The sequence below is a fragment of the Hemicordylus capensis genome, chromosome 3 (assembly GCF_027244095.1).
Source record: "Hemicordylus capensis ecotype Gifberg chromosome 3, rHemCap1.1.pri, whole genome shotgun sequence".
In the NCBI taxonomy this organism is placed as follows: Eukaryota; Metazoa; Chordata; class Lepidosauria; order Squamata; family Cordylidae; genus Hemicordylus; species Hemicordylus capensis.
The window spans coordinates 312,114,797-312,131,685 of record NC_069659.1 but is presented as its reverse complement, the minus strand read 5'-3'; positions in this window follow the sequence as shown (position 1 = coordinate 312,131,685).

Genomic DNA, 16,889 nt, shown 5'->3' with positions numbered 1-16,889 from the left:
GCAAACTGTCTATATGCCTTTTAAAAAGCAAATTATTTCTACACCATTTATTACTGGTTTGTTGTTATTGTTGTTGAATTGATCTAAAATAAGTAATATATAAATAAAATGAACAGAGATGAACTCTGAGCAGAGATGCACACATGCAAGAAGGCTGCAAAGCTAAGCAGATGCTCAGAGTTGTGCGATCTCTTGTGGTCTCAGTTGCTTGCACATCAGGAATAGTGTAGGGTGCTATATTATGTCTTGCAACATATATCGACTGTGAGCGAAGCGTTACAGCAGGAGGTGCAATACAGCACCATGAGTTTGGAACACAAGCTCTCAATTTAGTAGAACTACCTAGGACAACATCCTTGCACTAGGGCAGTGCTCATAAGGATGTCAGCCACCTCCTTCAGCTGAAATCAATGCAATTAATAGGTTGTGGGAAATAGGAAATAGGTTTTTGCTGGTCAGAGACAGAAATAAAATTTAATTGATTGAAATAAGTTGTATTCTTGTGAGCCATTATTGTAATCATTCATGAGTGATTTATGGGATCGGTTTAATTATTTAAATTAATGCTTTAGGTTTTTATAAAGCTGTGAATTAATATTTTATGGGACTCTACTGTAGACTGAGAGTTGTTGTTGTTGTTGTTGTTATGCTAGAAATGCTATGCAATAAGCCCAAGACTGGAGCCAACAATTTCAGAATATTCTCAGTCTTGTCTGTTTCAAGGTGAACACCAGTATATTGAACAAATGTCCATGGCTGACATACTAGCAACAGTATGTCAGTCTAGAAATTTGCATATACATAAATTGCACAAGTTGTGAAAATGCAAAATTTGAGCAGATGATGTTGCATGCGAGTAAGTAAGTAAATTTCACATTTGTACAACTTCTGTGCATACAAAGTTACAAGGTTGATATACTGTTGCACAGTATGCCAGCACTATACTCTGTAACTGAAGTCACTACAAATCCTCACATGGGTTTTTCCTAACTAAATTTTGTGACACACAATGGCCACTTTCAGCCATAACATGAAAGCTGAGGCAAGGAGGAGGGTGATTTGGCTGTTTCCTGGATTCCATCTGCCTAGAGCTGCCTGCTCAGGGCTATATAGGGTTCTGCCAGTGACTTCAGCCCCCCAGAAGCCAGTAGGAGAGAGCAGAGGAGGGACAACATCTGCTCCTAGGTAGACCCCAGGGTGAGAGTCTGGGTGCCTGCCTGTTTGCTTCTCCTGCTGCCCCCCATCACTTATCTGCAACCCCCCCCCCAGGACTGGCTGCTGTGCTGAGGTGAGGCCTTGCAAGATTGGGGCCCGGGGAGGAGAGTGACTTGGCAGTTTCCTGCATTCCATCTGCCTAGAGCTGCCTGCTCAAAAGAATATTCTTTTGAAACTTTTAAATTGTTGTAATGTTTTAAACTTTTCATTTTTGTTTTAACTAATGTTTTACTTTCTGTTTTTATTTTGTTGTGAATTGCCCAGAGACATAAGTTTTGGGCATTATAAAAATATGTTACTAATAAATAAATAAATAAAAACCATGCCAGAGGTTCAAGATTTTGGTCATCCGAATGTGCATGCCTGTGGTTTCGTCACCTAACTAAGGATTGCTTTTAGCCCCCACACCTGAATTGGAACCTTCGGTTACCTCTAGGTTTTGCTGCTGTAACCTTAAGTCCAGAAGCGGCATTGTATCATCCGAGTTATGACACTGTGTGAAACCAGAGTTGAGGATAGGAAGCTCCTCCCTCCCTGCTTTGTGACTGGCTGCTGCGGCTTTCCTTCATGTGAAGGAGGAAATCCATGTGCAGCCAGTTTCTCCTCCCGTACTGTCTCCCGGATGCCAGATCAGGATTGTCTGGGAGCACAGCAGGGGGGAAAGGGGCAAACTGCGGGTCCATTGGCTTTTAATTAGATTTATAGTTTTAATATTTTTAATATTGGGTTTTTAATGTTTTATTTATTTATTTGATTGATTGATTGATTGATTGATTGATATACCGCCCTTCCAACAATGGCTCGGGGCAGTTTACATTAAAATAAAACTAAAATCAATTAACTGTTAAAATCAAAAACTGTAAAAACAATATAAAATTATTAAAACAATTAAAACAGTTTTTAAAACCCTGGAAAATCAAGCCAAACCTTTACAGTTTAAAAACAGTTTAGAAACCCTGGAAGACCAGGTCAAACATTGGCTCTCCTGAAGGCCAATAATGAACTCAGATTATAGATTTCTGCCGGGAATGCATTCCAGAGCCCAGGAGCAGCTACAGAGAAGGCCTGCCTCTGAGTCATCACCAGACATGCTGGTGGTAACTAGAGATGGACCTCCTCAGATGACTTTAATGTGTGGTGGAGATCATGTAGAAGAAGGCACTCTCTGAGATAACTCAGACAGCCATTCAGGGCTTTAAAAGTAATAACCAGCACTTTGTATTTTGCCCAGAAACATATTGGCAGCCAGTGCAACCTTTTCAAAACAGGCATGATATGGTCTCTCCGGCTTGCCCCAGAGAGACCATATATGGCTGCCACATTTTGAACTAACTGAAGCTTCTGAACTATGCACAAAGGCAGCCCCATATAGAGCGCATTGCAGTAGTCAAGCCTGGAGGTTACCAGCTGATGCACCACTATTTTGAGGTCATTCTCTTCAAGGAATGGACACAGCTGTCAAATCAGCCAAAGCTGATAAAAAGCTCTCCTGGCCATAGTCTCAACTTGAGACACCAGGATTAGGCCTGGGTCCAGGAGTACGCCCAAGCTGCATACCTGCTCCTTCCGGGGGAATGCAATCCCATCCAGCACAGGAAGATCTAACTCATTTCTCAGATTCTGAGCCCCTACAATGAGTATTTCCGTCTTGTTTGTATTCAGTTTCAATTTGTTATCCCTCATCCAGCCCATTACTGCCTTTAGGCAGGCATTTAGGGAATTAATGCCATTTCCTGAAGATGAAGATGAAAAGAAGTAGATTTGAGTGTCATTGGCATGCTGATAACACCCAGCACCAAATCTCCTGATTACATCACCCAGCGGCTTTATGTAGATATTAGTGACAGAATGGAGCCCTGAGGGACTCCATATAAAGAGGGACTACTTCATTATAAACCCCACCGCCCACTGATATCATCAAGAGAGGTCCATCTGCCTTTGCCACCGGCTTGTCTGGTGGCTACTCAGGGACGGGCCTTCTCTGTTGCTGCCCCGAGGCTTTGGAATGTGCTCCTTAGTGAAATAAGAGCCTCCCCATCTCTGACAATTTTTAAAAAGTCTTTAAAGACATCTGTTCACCCAGGCTTTAAACTGATACTGTTTTGATTGTTTTTAATGTTGTTTTAGAATATTGTTTTAAAAAAATTAAATTGTGTTTTAAATTTCTTGTTTTTATTTTTAACTAATGTTTTACTTTTGTTTTTATCTTTTTGTAAACCGCCCAGAGATGAAAGTTTTGGGCGGTATAAAAATATGTAAAATAAATAAATAAATAATAGCTCCCATTTTGAGGAGCAACTGTCACCAAGCTCTACCATCTGGAATCTACCCAAGAGATAGGAGCAGAACCACGGCAAAACAGTGCCCCCATGGGCATTTTTGATGTTTTAAATGATCTTAATTGTTAATAGATTTAATGTTTTAAATGAGTTTAATTGTAAACCACCCAGAGATGCAAGTCTGAGGTGGTATGGAAATATTTTACATTTTTAAAAAAATTATGTTTGAAGGCAGCCACTGACTACAGATCAAATGAGAAATGCAGGCTTGCCATAAAAACTGACACCCTCCTCCCATTGTAACACCTAGTTAGGAAAATGTGTAAGATGGTGTCACCATCATGTTTATCATAATCCCTGCTCCACGTTTCTGACAGCTGGAGGACTGGGAAAGGTAAATACATGATGTGATGATGTTAAATTGTGTCTGGGGATGATGGGCGTTGCAGTCCAACCACATCTGGGGACCAAGGGCTGGGAACTCTTGCTCTATTGAGATGATACAGTGAGAGGAATGGAAATTAGATCTGTGAATGCTACTTTCATAGCAGTTGGGCAATTAGCCACGTAATGGCACAGTGGGGAAATGACTTGACTAGCAAGCCAAAGGTTGCTGGTTCAAATCCCCATTGGTATGTTTCCCAGACTATGGGAAACACCTATATCAAGCAGCAGCGATACAGGAAGATGCTGAAAGGCATCATCTCATACTGTGCGGGAGATGGCAATGGTAAACCCCTCCTGTATTCTACCAAAGACAAGCACAGGGCTCTGTGGTCACCAGGAGTCCACACCGACTTGATGGCACACTTTATTTGTGCATTTAAACGAATGTCTAATTTGACAAGGTACGAGAACTCTGCTCCTTATCCCACCTGCAGAAGAAATTTTCAGCCATTCAGTGAAGAACAAGTTAAATATATAAACTCATTGGTGAATCCTTGCTGCTGTAAATATGCTTCATCATTTAATGTGTCCCTTGTTTCATAAAAGGTGCATTGATTAACAGGATACTTTACACAGAACAATTAGGAACAAAAAGGAGGTTGGGGCTGAATATTTGAATGGCCTATTGTACATATACTTAAATGTGGATTCTGCAATAGGTGTCCTCAAAAGCTGTCTTTTTTCACACAAGATCACACATAACTGTCTTGACAGGCTATAGAGCAACCTAGGGTATTGAGCCATCTGGCGACAGGAAAGAAACAAATGCACCTTACATGATTGCTTGGAGAGAATGTCATCTTCAAACTGAAAATAAGCCTTTTTTTGCCAAGACCCGTGATTCTTCCAAATGGATTGGTTCTTTATGCACTTTAGAGGCTGGGACTGGAAAATACCCTCATCCATAAAACTACTCTAAAGCCCTCCACAGATCTGTTCCACCTTCTCCTTTTTGCCCTTATTTCCTGCTTCATCCATATCTGTGACTTTAGATCACCCAACTCTACCAACCTCAATTGTTCTCCATTCTCATATCTAACTACACACATCCATACCTGGACTTCCCTCTGTGAGCACACATGTGGTGCCAGCTCTCCCTCTTCCTTCAAATTTTGCTGAAAGACCAACTTTGTGTGTGCCAGGTTTTTGGCTTAATCTCATTGCCTGTCTGTAACCAATCTTAATTATATAAAGCTACGTTTGCTCATATTGCTGCCCCTTTGTTATCTTTATATCTTCATCCACTCCATCTATTGTCTTCCCTGTGTTTAAATTTAGAATTCAAACTCATTGGGATAGGGATCTGGGGTTCTTTGTTTGTTTGTTGGTATATATAATGCATATATAATCAAAGAATTTTAGAGCTGAAAGGGACCTTGGATGTCTTCTAAAATTTGAAAATTTGGTAATCTAATTAAGAAAGTGTTCTCCACATCTTTCACTTGCCAAGGTGGTCTTTAGTAAAGCTCCATGATGGTATCACCTTTATATTTCTTTCCTTTTATTTTTACTCACTTTCATCTCGGTTTCCATGCTCAAATTCATGGATATATGCAGTGGCGGAGCCAGACCGCGAGCCGCCCGTGCCCGGCTGCAGCAGCAGCCCCACACACCCTACCCCCTGCTTCTGACATCAGACGTGGGAGCTAGCCATGCCCACGCATCAGATGTCGGACACGGGGGACGTGGTCTGGCTCCCAATTGAGGCCACACAGCCCCGTTTGGGAGTTAGAGCCAGGCCAGCGCTGCATTTGCAGCATGGCTAGGAGCAGCTTTCCCCATCCAACACCTGAATGGGGCTGCATGGAGCTAGATTGGGGCCAGCTCTGCATTTGCTGGGAAGAGCTGCTCCTGGCCGCACCGCAAACACAGTGCGGGCCATTTAATTCCCAATGGGGCTGTGAGGCTCCGCTTGGGAGCTAAACCAGCATCCCCCTGAGCCATGGCCCCTGAGGGGCAGCAGCCTGTGTTCTTTGAACCCGTTTGCCCAATGGTGGCTCCAGCCCTGGATTAACGTGCACGTGTATTTGTTCTTGACGTACAATGCAGCTTCTCCTGCCTTCCTATTGGTTCTATTCCTTTTGAATACGTTACGTTTTCAAGTTCTATATTCCCCTGCAGGTCACCACAATGCTTCTCTTGCTGTCCATGTTGCCTGGAACTCCTGAGCACTTGATCTTCCTCCCCCACACACTTCCCTGCTAAACTCCCATACAACACTCCCTTATTCCTATTAGCAGTGCCTCATAAGAATGTGTCATTCTTATTGATGTTGCTGTGTAAACAATAATACTTCTTTTTCTGCAGTTATCCAATCTAGCTATAGATGTTTAAGTCTAGTAACCTGAGTGAACCAATAATGTGGTGAACTCACAAACTACATTTTTGTCCTACTCTAATTTCAATGGCACAAAGGGAAATGGGTGATAATTGATGTGAGTATGCAACAGCTAGTAGCAATAGCAATAGCACTTACATTTATATACCGCTTTATAGCCGGAGCTCTCTAAGCGGTTTACAATGATTTAGCATATTGCCCCCAACATTCTGGGTACTCATTTTACCGACCTCGGAAGGATGGAAGGCTGAGTCAACCTTGAGCCCCTGGTCAGGATCGAACTTGTAACCTTCTGGTTACAGGGCGGCAGTTTTACCACTGCGCCACCAGGGGCTCTTAGTATGCGCATTAGGGACCAGATTGCAAAAAAGGATATGAGAACCAAGAAAATCACACCTAGCAAAATTACTTGGCTTCCTGGATGAATTCTGTGTTAGCTTTCTTTTATCTGATAGCGATGACAAAATTACATATGCAATCGCTAAGTTTTGTCTTGTTGCCATTAGAATTAGAAGTAAAAGTGTATCTGTATAGTTAGATTTTATAAGGTTTATGAATACCTGGGTTAGTTTGTTACTTTTTGAGCTGTATGTATATATTTTTCTGGTCAGCGACTGTAAATAAACAGAACTGAACTGAACAACTAGATAGAATGAAAAATGATTGTTTTGCCAGCCACATTTATCACATTCATCAATCAAGGACATTAATCATAGGGATTATGTGTAATTAATCAAAGACAGAAACATCTGAACATGAGTAAATGACTTCTTCATATATGGCTTGAACTTCCTTTGGAAGCAGACAGATATAAAGGATTCTGAGCTGTGCAAAAGTAAATAACTTTAGGGCACCTTTCAGCACCATCAATGTGTAAACACAGTTAGTAAAAGAGGAGAAATGTGACTAAAAATAAGAAGTGACTACTACATATGTCATGTCCATTCGTTGTGCTGTGACCTACTTTTATAAAATAGAAAGTTAACAGCAGGTATCTAGCAATGCTAGATTTGAGAAATCTTTGATGTACTTCATTTTCCCCCTCACTCTAGCCCATTGAGGGTAAATATTCTGAACACGGAATCTGTTTTCTCTGCTGCTTTTTTGTTCCCCACAATCACATTGACTGAGTGTGGACAAATGAGCACATAGTTGATTGTAACACCTAAATGGCATTGTCCAGTATTTTCCACAACTGGGATCTTGGGAAGCAAAGGGAAGAATTGTGGTGGGTGGGCGGGGGGGGGGGGGGGTAGTGGCACATTGTGCTATAAAACACTTTCCAGAGACTTTGTGGAGAATGGGTTATATGAAAAATCACAAAGTCAAGACAAGTCCAAACTCCTTGAATAATAATAATGTAAAGTAAGCACTTATAGAAATACTAAAATTATGCCTGAAATAGGTACCTGTTCTAACAAATCCCCAGGACCCTTTCAGTTGTTTATAAAGGAAGGTGTTGGTATGCAGACAGTGGCTGACATAATGTGCTGGAGCACTGCACTACTTCCTGGAAGTAGTTGCTAGGCATTTCACAGTATCCCCATCACCCTGCTCCATTGGGGCTGCTTTTGAAGTTGCACAGCAACTTCAGGATAGATCCTTTATGTTGAGGTAATACTCACATTATTCAGTCGTGGCTGGTGAGTGCCGCTCAGTGGTGGAGGGAGTGAGTGAGAGGGAAAATACCACTTTAAACAGCATCAGTTTAAATCACAGCATCATGAGCAACTAAAAGATGTTTGTTTGTTTGTTTGTTTATCAGATTTGTATACCGCCCCTAACTTGCGTCTCTGCTCAGTTTACAACAACATAAAACAAGTTAAAACACAAAAATAAAAACCTTAAAACAATTTAAAACACAATTAAATTAAAAAGCCTGAGTGAAAAGAGAAGTCTTTGGGGACTTCTTAGAAGTTGTCAGAGATGGGAGGCTCTTATCTCAACAGGGAGAGTATTCCAGAGTATCAGGGCAGCAACAGAGAAGGCCCTTCTCTGCATGGCCACCAGACGTGTTGGTGGCAACTGCAGATGGACCTCTCCAGATGATCTCAATGGGTGATGGGGATCATGGCAAAGAATACGTTCTCTTAAATACCTAAAGGATACCAAAGCTGTTTAGAGCTTTATAGGTTATAACCAGCACCTTGAATTTTGCCCAGAAACTTATGGGTAACCGGTATAGTTCTTTTAGTATAGGAGTCATATGGTATCTTTGAGATGATCCAGAGATCAACCTGGCTACTGATTGCAGTTTCTGGACTACTTACAAAGGCAGCCCCACACAGAGCGCATTGCAGTAGTCAAGTCTGAAGATTACCAGCATATGTACCACTGTTCTGAGTTTGTTCATATCAAGAAACTGATGCAGCTGGCATATTAGCCAAAGCTGATAAAAAGCACCTCTGGCCACCACCTCAGCCTGCAACACCAGGGAGAGGTTTGGATCCAGAAGCACTCCCAGACTGTGTACCTGTTCCTTCTGGAGAAGTGTGACCCCATCCAGAGTGAGTAGTTCAGAGTCGTCTCCTGAGTTCCAACCTCATGCAAGTAGTACCTCCATCTTATCTGGATTCAGTCTCAGTTTGTTTTCCCTTATCCAGCCCTCATCCAGACCATAACTTCCCTAAATGCCAGCTCCAGGCAGGCATTTAGGGAGGTTATGCTTTCTCCTGATGATGTTGACATGGAGAAATAGATTTCATTGTCATCAGCATACTGATGACACCCTGCACCAAATCTCCTGATGATTTCTCCCAGCGGTTTCATGTAAATGTTAAAAAGCTCTGGAGACAGTACGAAGCCCTGAGGTACACCATTTAAAAGTTCACATTTTGAAGAGCATCAGTCTCTAAGTGACACCATCTGAAATCTGCCCGAAAGGTAGTAACAGAACCACTGCAAAGCAGTGCCTTCCACCACCCACCACCCTCTCAGATACTCCAGATACTATGGTCAGTATTATTGAAAGCTGCCTAGAGATCCAAAAGGACCAAAAGAGTCACACGCCCTCTGTCAATTCCTAATTGCAGGTCATCTCCTTAAGACAAGGAGGCATCCTGCCCTCCTTCAGAGAAGCATTTATAATCTCTACCAGGCTTTCTACAACAACCTCCCTGCCAGATAAAATAAGCCATGTTGGAAAAAGGTCAAGAGAACAGGTGGTAGGCCATACTGAACCTCTGCAGGAGTTGCAAACTCAAATTGATCCAGCCTAACCATATAAGAGGAGTTGCTGGACATCTACACATTGGACATTGCAGTAATTGTGGGACTGAAGTCTGAGTTGGTCTGAATATGAGATATTTTGTCCACAAACAGCTGATTAAAAGCATGACAGCGGATAATTGGTGGTTCCAAATGCTGATTCAGGAAAGGAAGGGCATGTACCAACCTCCTCACCACCCTAAACAATTCCACCCAACATGAGCTTGTGGATTCAATACAGGCAGAAAAGAATGGCTTCTTTGCCACACACCTTGCCAGAGCATAGATCTTCAAATGGGCTCTATCAGGTTCAAGTCGAACCTTTCTCCACTTGCATTCTAGTTGTCTACCTAGCTGCTTCAGCTCCTACAGATCTTCTGTATACCAAGGCGTCAATTTTGAAGATGGTCAGAGAGGACACTTAGGAGCAATCGTGTCTCTTGCCCTGGTAAATTGACTGTTCAAATTCTCCACCAGGGCATCGATGGGATCACCGGCAGAACCAACACTAAATCCTTCAAAGGCTTCTTGAATCCTATTGGATCCAATAACCTTCTCGGGCAGACCATCCTAATAGGCCTCTCTCCCCTGCAGAGGTGGGACAGGATAGTGAGTTCAACCTTAACCACATGATGGTCCATCCATGACAATGGGGAAATCATAGGAGTCCCTACCCATGGATCACAACCCTGTTCAGAGTAAAAGACCAAATCAAGCATGTGACTGCTTTGTGCATTGTTCCTGAGACTGCTTGGGATAGGCCCATAGTTGTCATGGCCCCTATGATCTTCTGAGCTGCCCCAGACAAATCAGTCCCAAAGTGAACATTGAAGTCCCACCACAACAACAAATCTGGGGGCCTCCAGTGCCAAGTCTGTGAGCTCATTTGGGGATTCTGTTGAGCAGCAGGGTGATTGGTGCACCAGCAGAAGCCCCAGCCTATCCCTGGTCCCAAGACTTAAGTACACAAACTTGATATGACTGGACATCTTGACAGGCATCCTGGTAAGGGAGATGTTCTTATAGACCACAGACACTCCATCTCTCCATCCATGTCCCCTCACCTGCTCCTCAACAGAGTATCTTGGAGGGAGAAGCTGAGACCAGACTGGGCCGCCAGCCTCTCCTAACCAAGTCTCTGTGATACATACGAGGTTAGCTCCTTCATCCATAATCAGATCATGGATTATTCCTGATTTATTCTGGACTGACCTGGGGTTACAAAGGAACAAGGTGAGTCTCTGTGGGCACTGCTTCCCCAGGTAGTGGGCACTGCTTCCCCAGATCAAAGAGCTGGCAGGACAGCCAGAAGGGGAAACAGCTATTAAATTTCTAATTCCCCTTTCCCTGTAATGGTCTGCTTATCTGCCGTCTCCATCTCCAGACATACCTACACACGTAGTAAATTAATTTCACCCAAGACTCCACAATAGAAGTTCTCTAAACAGCAGGTTCAGCTTCTTGTAAAATTCTACAATAGTATGCTTTGCCCCAGCCCTCAGTCCAGTACCGAAGGCCCAGCACTCAAGGCCAGCCCCTGTTTGGCAGCCGGCTTCAGTGGCTGCCTGCAGTTCGGTCACCTACCACCATCTGCTCTGCTCACTGCACCGCCAGTGCTCCCTCCTTCCTTATAAGCCACCCAGGAACAAATAGTAATAGCAGTGTGTGAATCGGCTTTTTTCGAGCCTGGCTCGAAGTCAAACTGGTTCAATTCGACAGGTTCAGGGTTGAATCAGCAATTCTGACCATTGAGTTCAAAATGAACTGGACCCGGTTCAAACTGAGTCATTTTGGAGATATACTGGTAAAAGGGAATCCAATGAGGATTCAGGAGCAGGGGGGCTGTCCTAAGTATAGAGGGGGCAGGAGGGGAGTAAATCTATACTCACAAGAACAAGCCATGGCTGTGGTGGCAGCTGCTGCTGTGACAGCGGCTGGGGGGGTGGCGGCAGAGGCTCTCCCCCCCCCCTCACCAGCCTCCCCTGAGTAGCCTGGGCTGATACCTGCAGGTGCTGTCATTCAGGTAAGGGACCTGCTTCCTGACAGCTGTTTTTCTTATTTTTATATTCTATATTTCTTCTCACCTGTGCTGAGTCTATGATGTATATTTTATAAAAGTATGATGTACCTTTGATAAAAGTCAAGTTTATAAGTGTAAAACATAATAAGATAGTTCTCACGACCACGTAGGGCTGCCTTAGCCAGTCAGGAATGGTCCCAATCCTGGCACTCCTACACTGGGTAGCCCAGGTTTTGTACCCGAGCTAAAAATGAGGTAGGAGGGCACACACCTACCCCACTCCCTGGTCATGTGGACAAACGGGTTGCTGGCAGCAATTCTGACCATATTGGTCAAGAGAAGGAACAACCTGATCTTAGGGATTTTTACAAAATCTACAATTGTAGGATTCCTGGATGCCGGGCATTCTTCCTCCAGCCTCTTTCTTGCTGTACCACCTGCTGCAGTGGTGATCATGTGCAAGTGCAGTACGGTGAGCGGGGTAGTAGTGGAGATCGTGTGGGGAAGGTAGAACTTATCCAGGAGGAGAGCTGGTCTTGTAGTAGCAAGCATGACTTGTCCCCTTAGCTAAGTAAGGTCTGCCCTGGTTGCATATGAATGGGAGACTAGAAGTGTGATCCCCCTTAGGGGATGGAGCCACTCTGGGAAGAGCATCTGGGTTCCAAGTTCCCTCCTTGGCTTCTCCAAGATAGGGCTGAGAGAGATTCCTGCCTGCAACCTTGGAGAAGCCTCTGCCAGTCTGGGTAGACAATGCTGAGCTAGATGGACCAATGGTCTGACTCAGTATATGGCAGCTTTCTATGTTCCTATGTTCCTAACCAATCATGCCTTTCTCCCCAACCTTCTCTGACTCCAGCAGGCAAGGTCATGTCAACAACATTATCTATATCTATCTATCTATCTATCTATCTATCTATCTATCTATCTATCTATCTATCTATCTATCTATATCTGTGAATTATAAATCACATTAAACCAGGAAAAAAGCTAGAATAATTTTGCTTTTTAGAGATCATAATATTTGGGCATTCCATACACACTTAAAACATCTTTGCAGATTGGCTAAAAGTAACCAAATTAGTACACTTCAAATGCTTGAAAAGCATTTGTATTCCAACTGCACAATTCCATAATAACTCTAATAGTCAGATTATACTGAATTATTGATAAATTAAGCTCTTGCTATTTAATATTTTATTGGAAAACATCCTAAAGAAATCAATGAAGCTAAATAGAATCATATAATTGGAGAATCACAGTGCAAGGGATCTAGCCTTTTCTTAGCTGCTCCTCACCCTACTCCAATACCTGTGCGGTACTGGGGTAGGCAGAGTTGCATCCAGGCTTACGTAAGACTGGACACATCAGGCACACCATCTTGGACATGTGGCATCATGTGCCCAATCAGTTGGGGGTGGGGTGGCTGCTTTATAAGTCAGCTCTACCCTCAGCAACTGCATTAACTCAGCACCCTCTGACGGCTGTGTTCACTGGAGGATTAACTAGCTGCCAGTTCACGGGCTGAGTGGAGATTTTTTCTTTCTTTACCCAGTTGGCCTTTGGTAGTTTGTTTTTTTAAATCTACTCCTCACTGACATTCAGGGGCATTATTGTTGGTAGGGGTGGTTGTTAGTAAATAGTGTAGCCTCTGGTCACACTGAAAGGTTATGTCGGTAAGGTATCGGGAAATATTTCAGAATATTGGTATTCAGCTGGAGGTACATTAAGGTAATGGATATTGTTATGGAAAAACCACTCAGGGTTTTGTGGTTCAGGGATGTCTAGGATTAGAAATCCTTTGGGAAGTTGTTTAGGACACCCACTCAGAGCTTTGAGGCTTGGGAGATGGTAATTAAGGCAAATCTCCTTCAACACAGCAAACTGTGTGGCAAGTGAAGAGGCCCAAGCATATGTCTGCTGCCAGTCTCTGAGTCTGGTTGGTTCACTCACTACAAGTGGGGTCATCATCACTGCCTCCCCTGGGATTGTATATGCTTTCCTTATTCTTTGATTGCAGGTCTGTGTAGACAGTTAATAAAGTACGGCCTGAGTTCAACTCATTATGGCCTCATTCACACGTAATGTGAAGCCAGAGTTTGCCAAAACCACAGTTACTTCTTCTAACTCTGAATCACATTGCAGATGTTTGTCCAACTGCAGCCCAGCAACTTCTGGTTTGAGGGTAGGGGAGCCCCTCCCTCTTCCTTGTCCACTGAGGCCACATCCCAGCAAGCTCTGTAGCACTAACATCATCAGGCTGTGGGCACGGTCTCAGCATGTCAGCAGGGCAGCAGCCATAGGCCACGGTCTTCAAGGGGGTGTTCCAAGTGTGATCGTGCCTTTTTGGAATGAATGGGCCATCTGCCCTCGGCAGGGAGAGAGCATTTAAATCCCTTTAAATGGCATGCAAGTCCTTCTTCTGAGAGCAATTGCACCGCTGCCCTCGTAAGAGCCCGACACCAAAACAATCTTGCGCAAGCACAATTGCTGGCAACGGGGAGATGCTGAGGGGCACTATATTTCTGTAACTCTGGGAAGGGATCATGCCCCCTTTCTAGGAGGGAATATGTATATGAGGGACGGGCAAAGGATCATTGCGGTTTGTTCCACTGTGACCAAGTATGCTCTTGTGATGGTAGACACTGGCAAAGCAGTCTAGGAACACCTAGCCACACTCCTGCCCCCATATTGGCCTGCCACCTGGGGATTAGCACTCTCATGAGAGGACCAGTTCACTTTGGAGAACCAGAGACTGCAAGACCTTCAGTCCTCTGTCAGACTGCGCTCTCATGAGGTAGGTCAGCCAGCAAAGGTTCTTTGTTGACCTGTTCTCTCTGGACAGTAATAGAACTTTTACACAATGACCTCCTCCTCTACAAGAAACCCCTTCATGCACCCAAAGGCGAATTTGCCACTCCATGTGGCCAAGCAGCCCCAGATGGGCAGACTAGGGAAATTCCAGGACAGGGAATAGATCCCCACTCTCTTTCAAATTTCCCAGGTTCAGACCAGTGTTGCATCATATGCAGAGTGGCCACACTGTGGCGAATAGCAGGAGAGGAGAGCCCTGATTATCAGCAACCCCAGAAGAGTGCGATCGGTGTTCTGGGGAAAAATAAAGAAGGATATGTTCCTATGGGAAGACGGACTGGCGAAGGGCCTGCTTGGACTGCTTTTTCATGGCAGTTACCAAGACTGGGAGAGGTGTTGCCAGAGTGTCCGTCACCGAGGCTTGCTTGTGCCAAGCAACCAGGCTGGGCAGCATATGCCGTCCAGCCTGTATGTGTGTCTCCATAGCTGAACATGCTCATGAGAGAGCGCTTTGTGGGAGAAGGGCTATCATTGCACAGTACTGAATATAGGGCTATCATCGCACATCAGGCAATTCTGCCTGATCCCCCTGTCCCTCCGGATGGTTCTTCTCATGAGCTGTGAATGGGTATTCCCATGTCCTTTCAGTCATGAGAGAGCGGTCCACTTCGGAGCAGCAGCCATCATCATCACAGAGAAGGAATCTCTCGTCCAGGCAATGCTGCTCCTGCTGGACAGTTCTTCTCATGAGTAAGCCTAGGGACTGCACATGTTAACCCAAGGAGAAGGGTCTAGGCCCCCCGTCCCCAGTTTTATTGTATTAAAAATAGAGCAGAGCCATTCAATCATTCCTAGGTGGAGTTGCCTTTTAAACCTGACCCCAGGTATCACTGCCCTACCATTTGTTATCTTCCCAGTGATGTAATCAGGTTGCCCAGTTTAGGGTGCCACTGTGACTGCATGTGCTGATGAACATACTTCCTTATTGATTCACTTTCAGAGAGCAAAGCACATAGTGCCCATCTTGCCACTTCATCCCCTTTCTCTCCTGATTGCTGGGGGGGGGGGCGCAATGGACACAGTGGGAAGAGGGGAAACCCCCCCCCATGTGACTTTTCCATTTGACAGGCTTAGAATCTTGGGATTTGATGTGGTGTTGCCAGGCAACAGCTTGAGTAACTTGGAGACAGGGACAGGGCAAGTGCTCGGAGAGGCAGCCATCGAGAAGCAAGGCAAGCATGAAGTGGGCACGTTCCTGGGCTGGTCTGGGTCACCTTCTCTATTATTTAGGTTCTGGGAACAGCACAAAACAATGGTTCTGGTGGCATCTGCATTCGTATGTAACGCTGCTGCCCCCAAATCTCAGGTTGGAGTGGCAAAACTCACTACAAACCGAACGTTCAAAGTGGAGCTTCGCGAGAGAAACTGCAGGTTGCTTTTGCGGCAAAATTGTGGTTTCACACATTCAGAGATACAGGAATTCCAACCTCTGCCCCATTAACTGTAGTTTTGTGTTACATGTGAATGGGGCCTATATGTGTCCTGTCAATCACTGGGGTCTGGAGGCAACTCCCCAACATGCTAGTTTTCTGTTTTCAATCATGTGAGCCCACACCTGCCATGTGAAGTGGTACAGGCCAGCCCTCAGTGAGAACTAGGCCTTGTTCTGAAGCAGAATTGGGGCCTAAGAATCTTAGCTGCAACTAATACTAATGGAGGAAGGTACGATATATAAAAATATCATGAGGAAATTAGCTTTCATTTGCTTCTGCACAGTCTCTGAGTTACGCAGCACAGGGAGCAATTAGACATTAAGTGAATTGAGCTCCGTGATGTGTATCAGAGAACAAAGCATTATAGACTGACTCAAAAATCACACAATGGAACAAATAATTCTAAAGCAATGAATGGCAATTGCATTGATGTGCTCATTGCTGGGTGCTACAACCCTAAATGGGAAGAAGATAATCATCAAAGTCTCTTTCCTTGAAAGAACACTTATGTTCAAGCAGTCAAAACTTCTTGCATAAAACCCATTAACATGTTATAGCAAAAACAAAAATGGCAAAATATAACTTCCTAAAACAAATTAATGTTTCCATTCTTGGACAATTAAATCAGGATTTTGACTCTCAAGACTGCATAGTCTACAGGAGTTTAAAATGTTTTTGGTGTTGTTGTTGTTTTTTAATGAAGGTACCAGAGCATTTTTAGCAGACACCTATTTGACATCAATATTTTAAGCAATCTTCAAAGATCCTGTTCATATTTACCCTTTATCTAGTGGGGGTGGGATAGGAAGAACATTCTCCCTGTACTAGTTTTCAAGTATTGTTTCTCCTAAAAATAAGTATGGTCAATGCACACTAAATAATGTTGGTAGCCCTGTAGATGAGCAGCGATGATCTCTGTACTAAAATATTAATAGAAAAGCTATATTTAGTCATGAATTTTCTATTGAAGGGTTAGCTTGGAAATGTAGCATAGCATTTACCTATCATTTTCTTTGGATCAGAGTACTATAAACAGCTTGGGGAACCAACTTGATATATCCCACAGCTGACAGAATCAG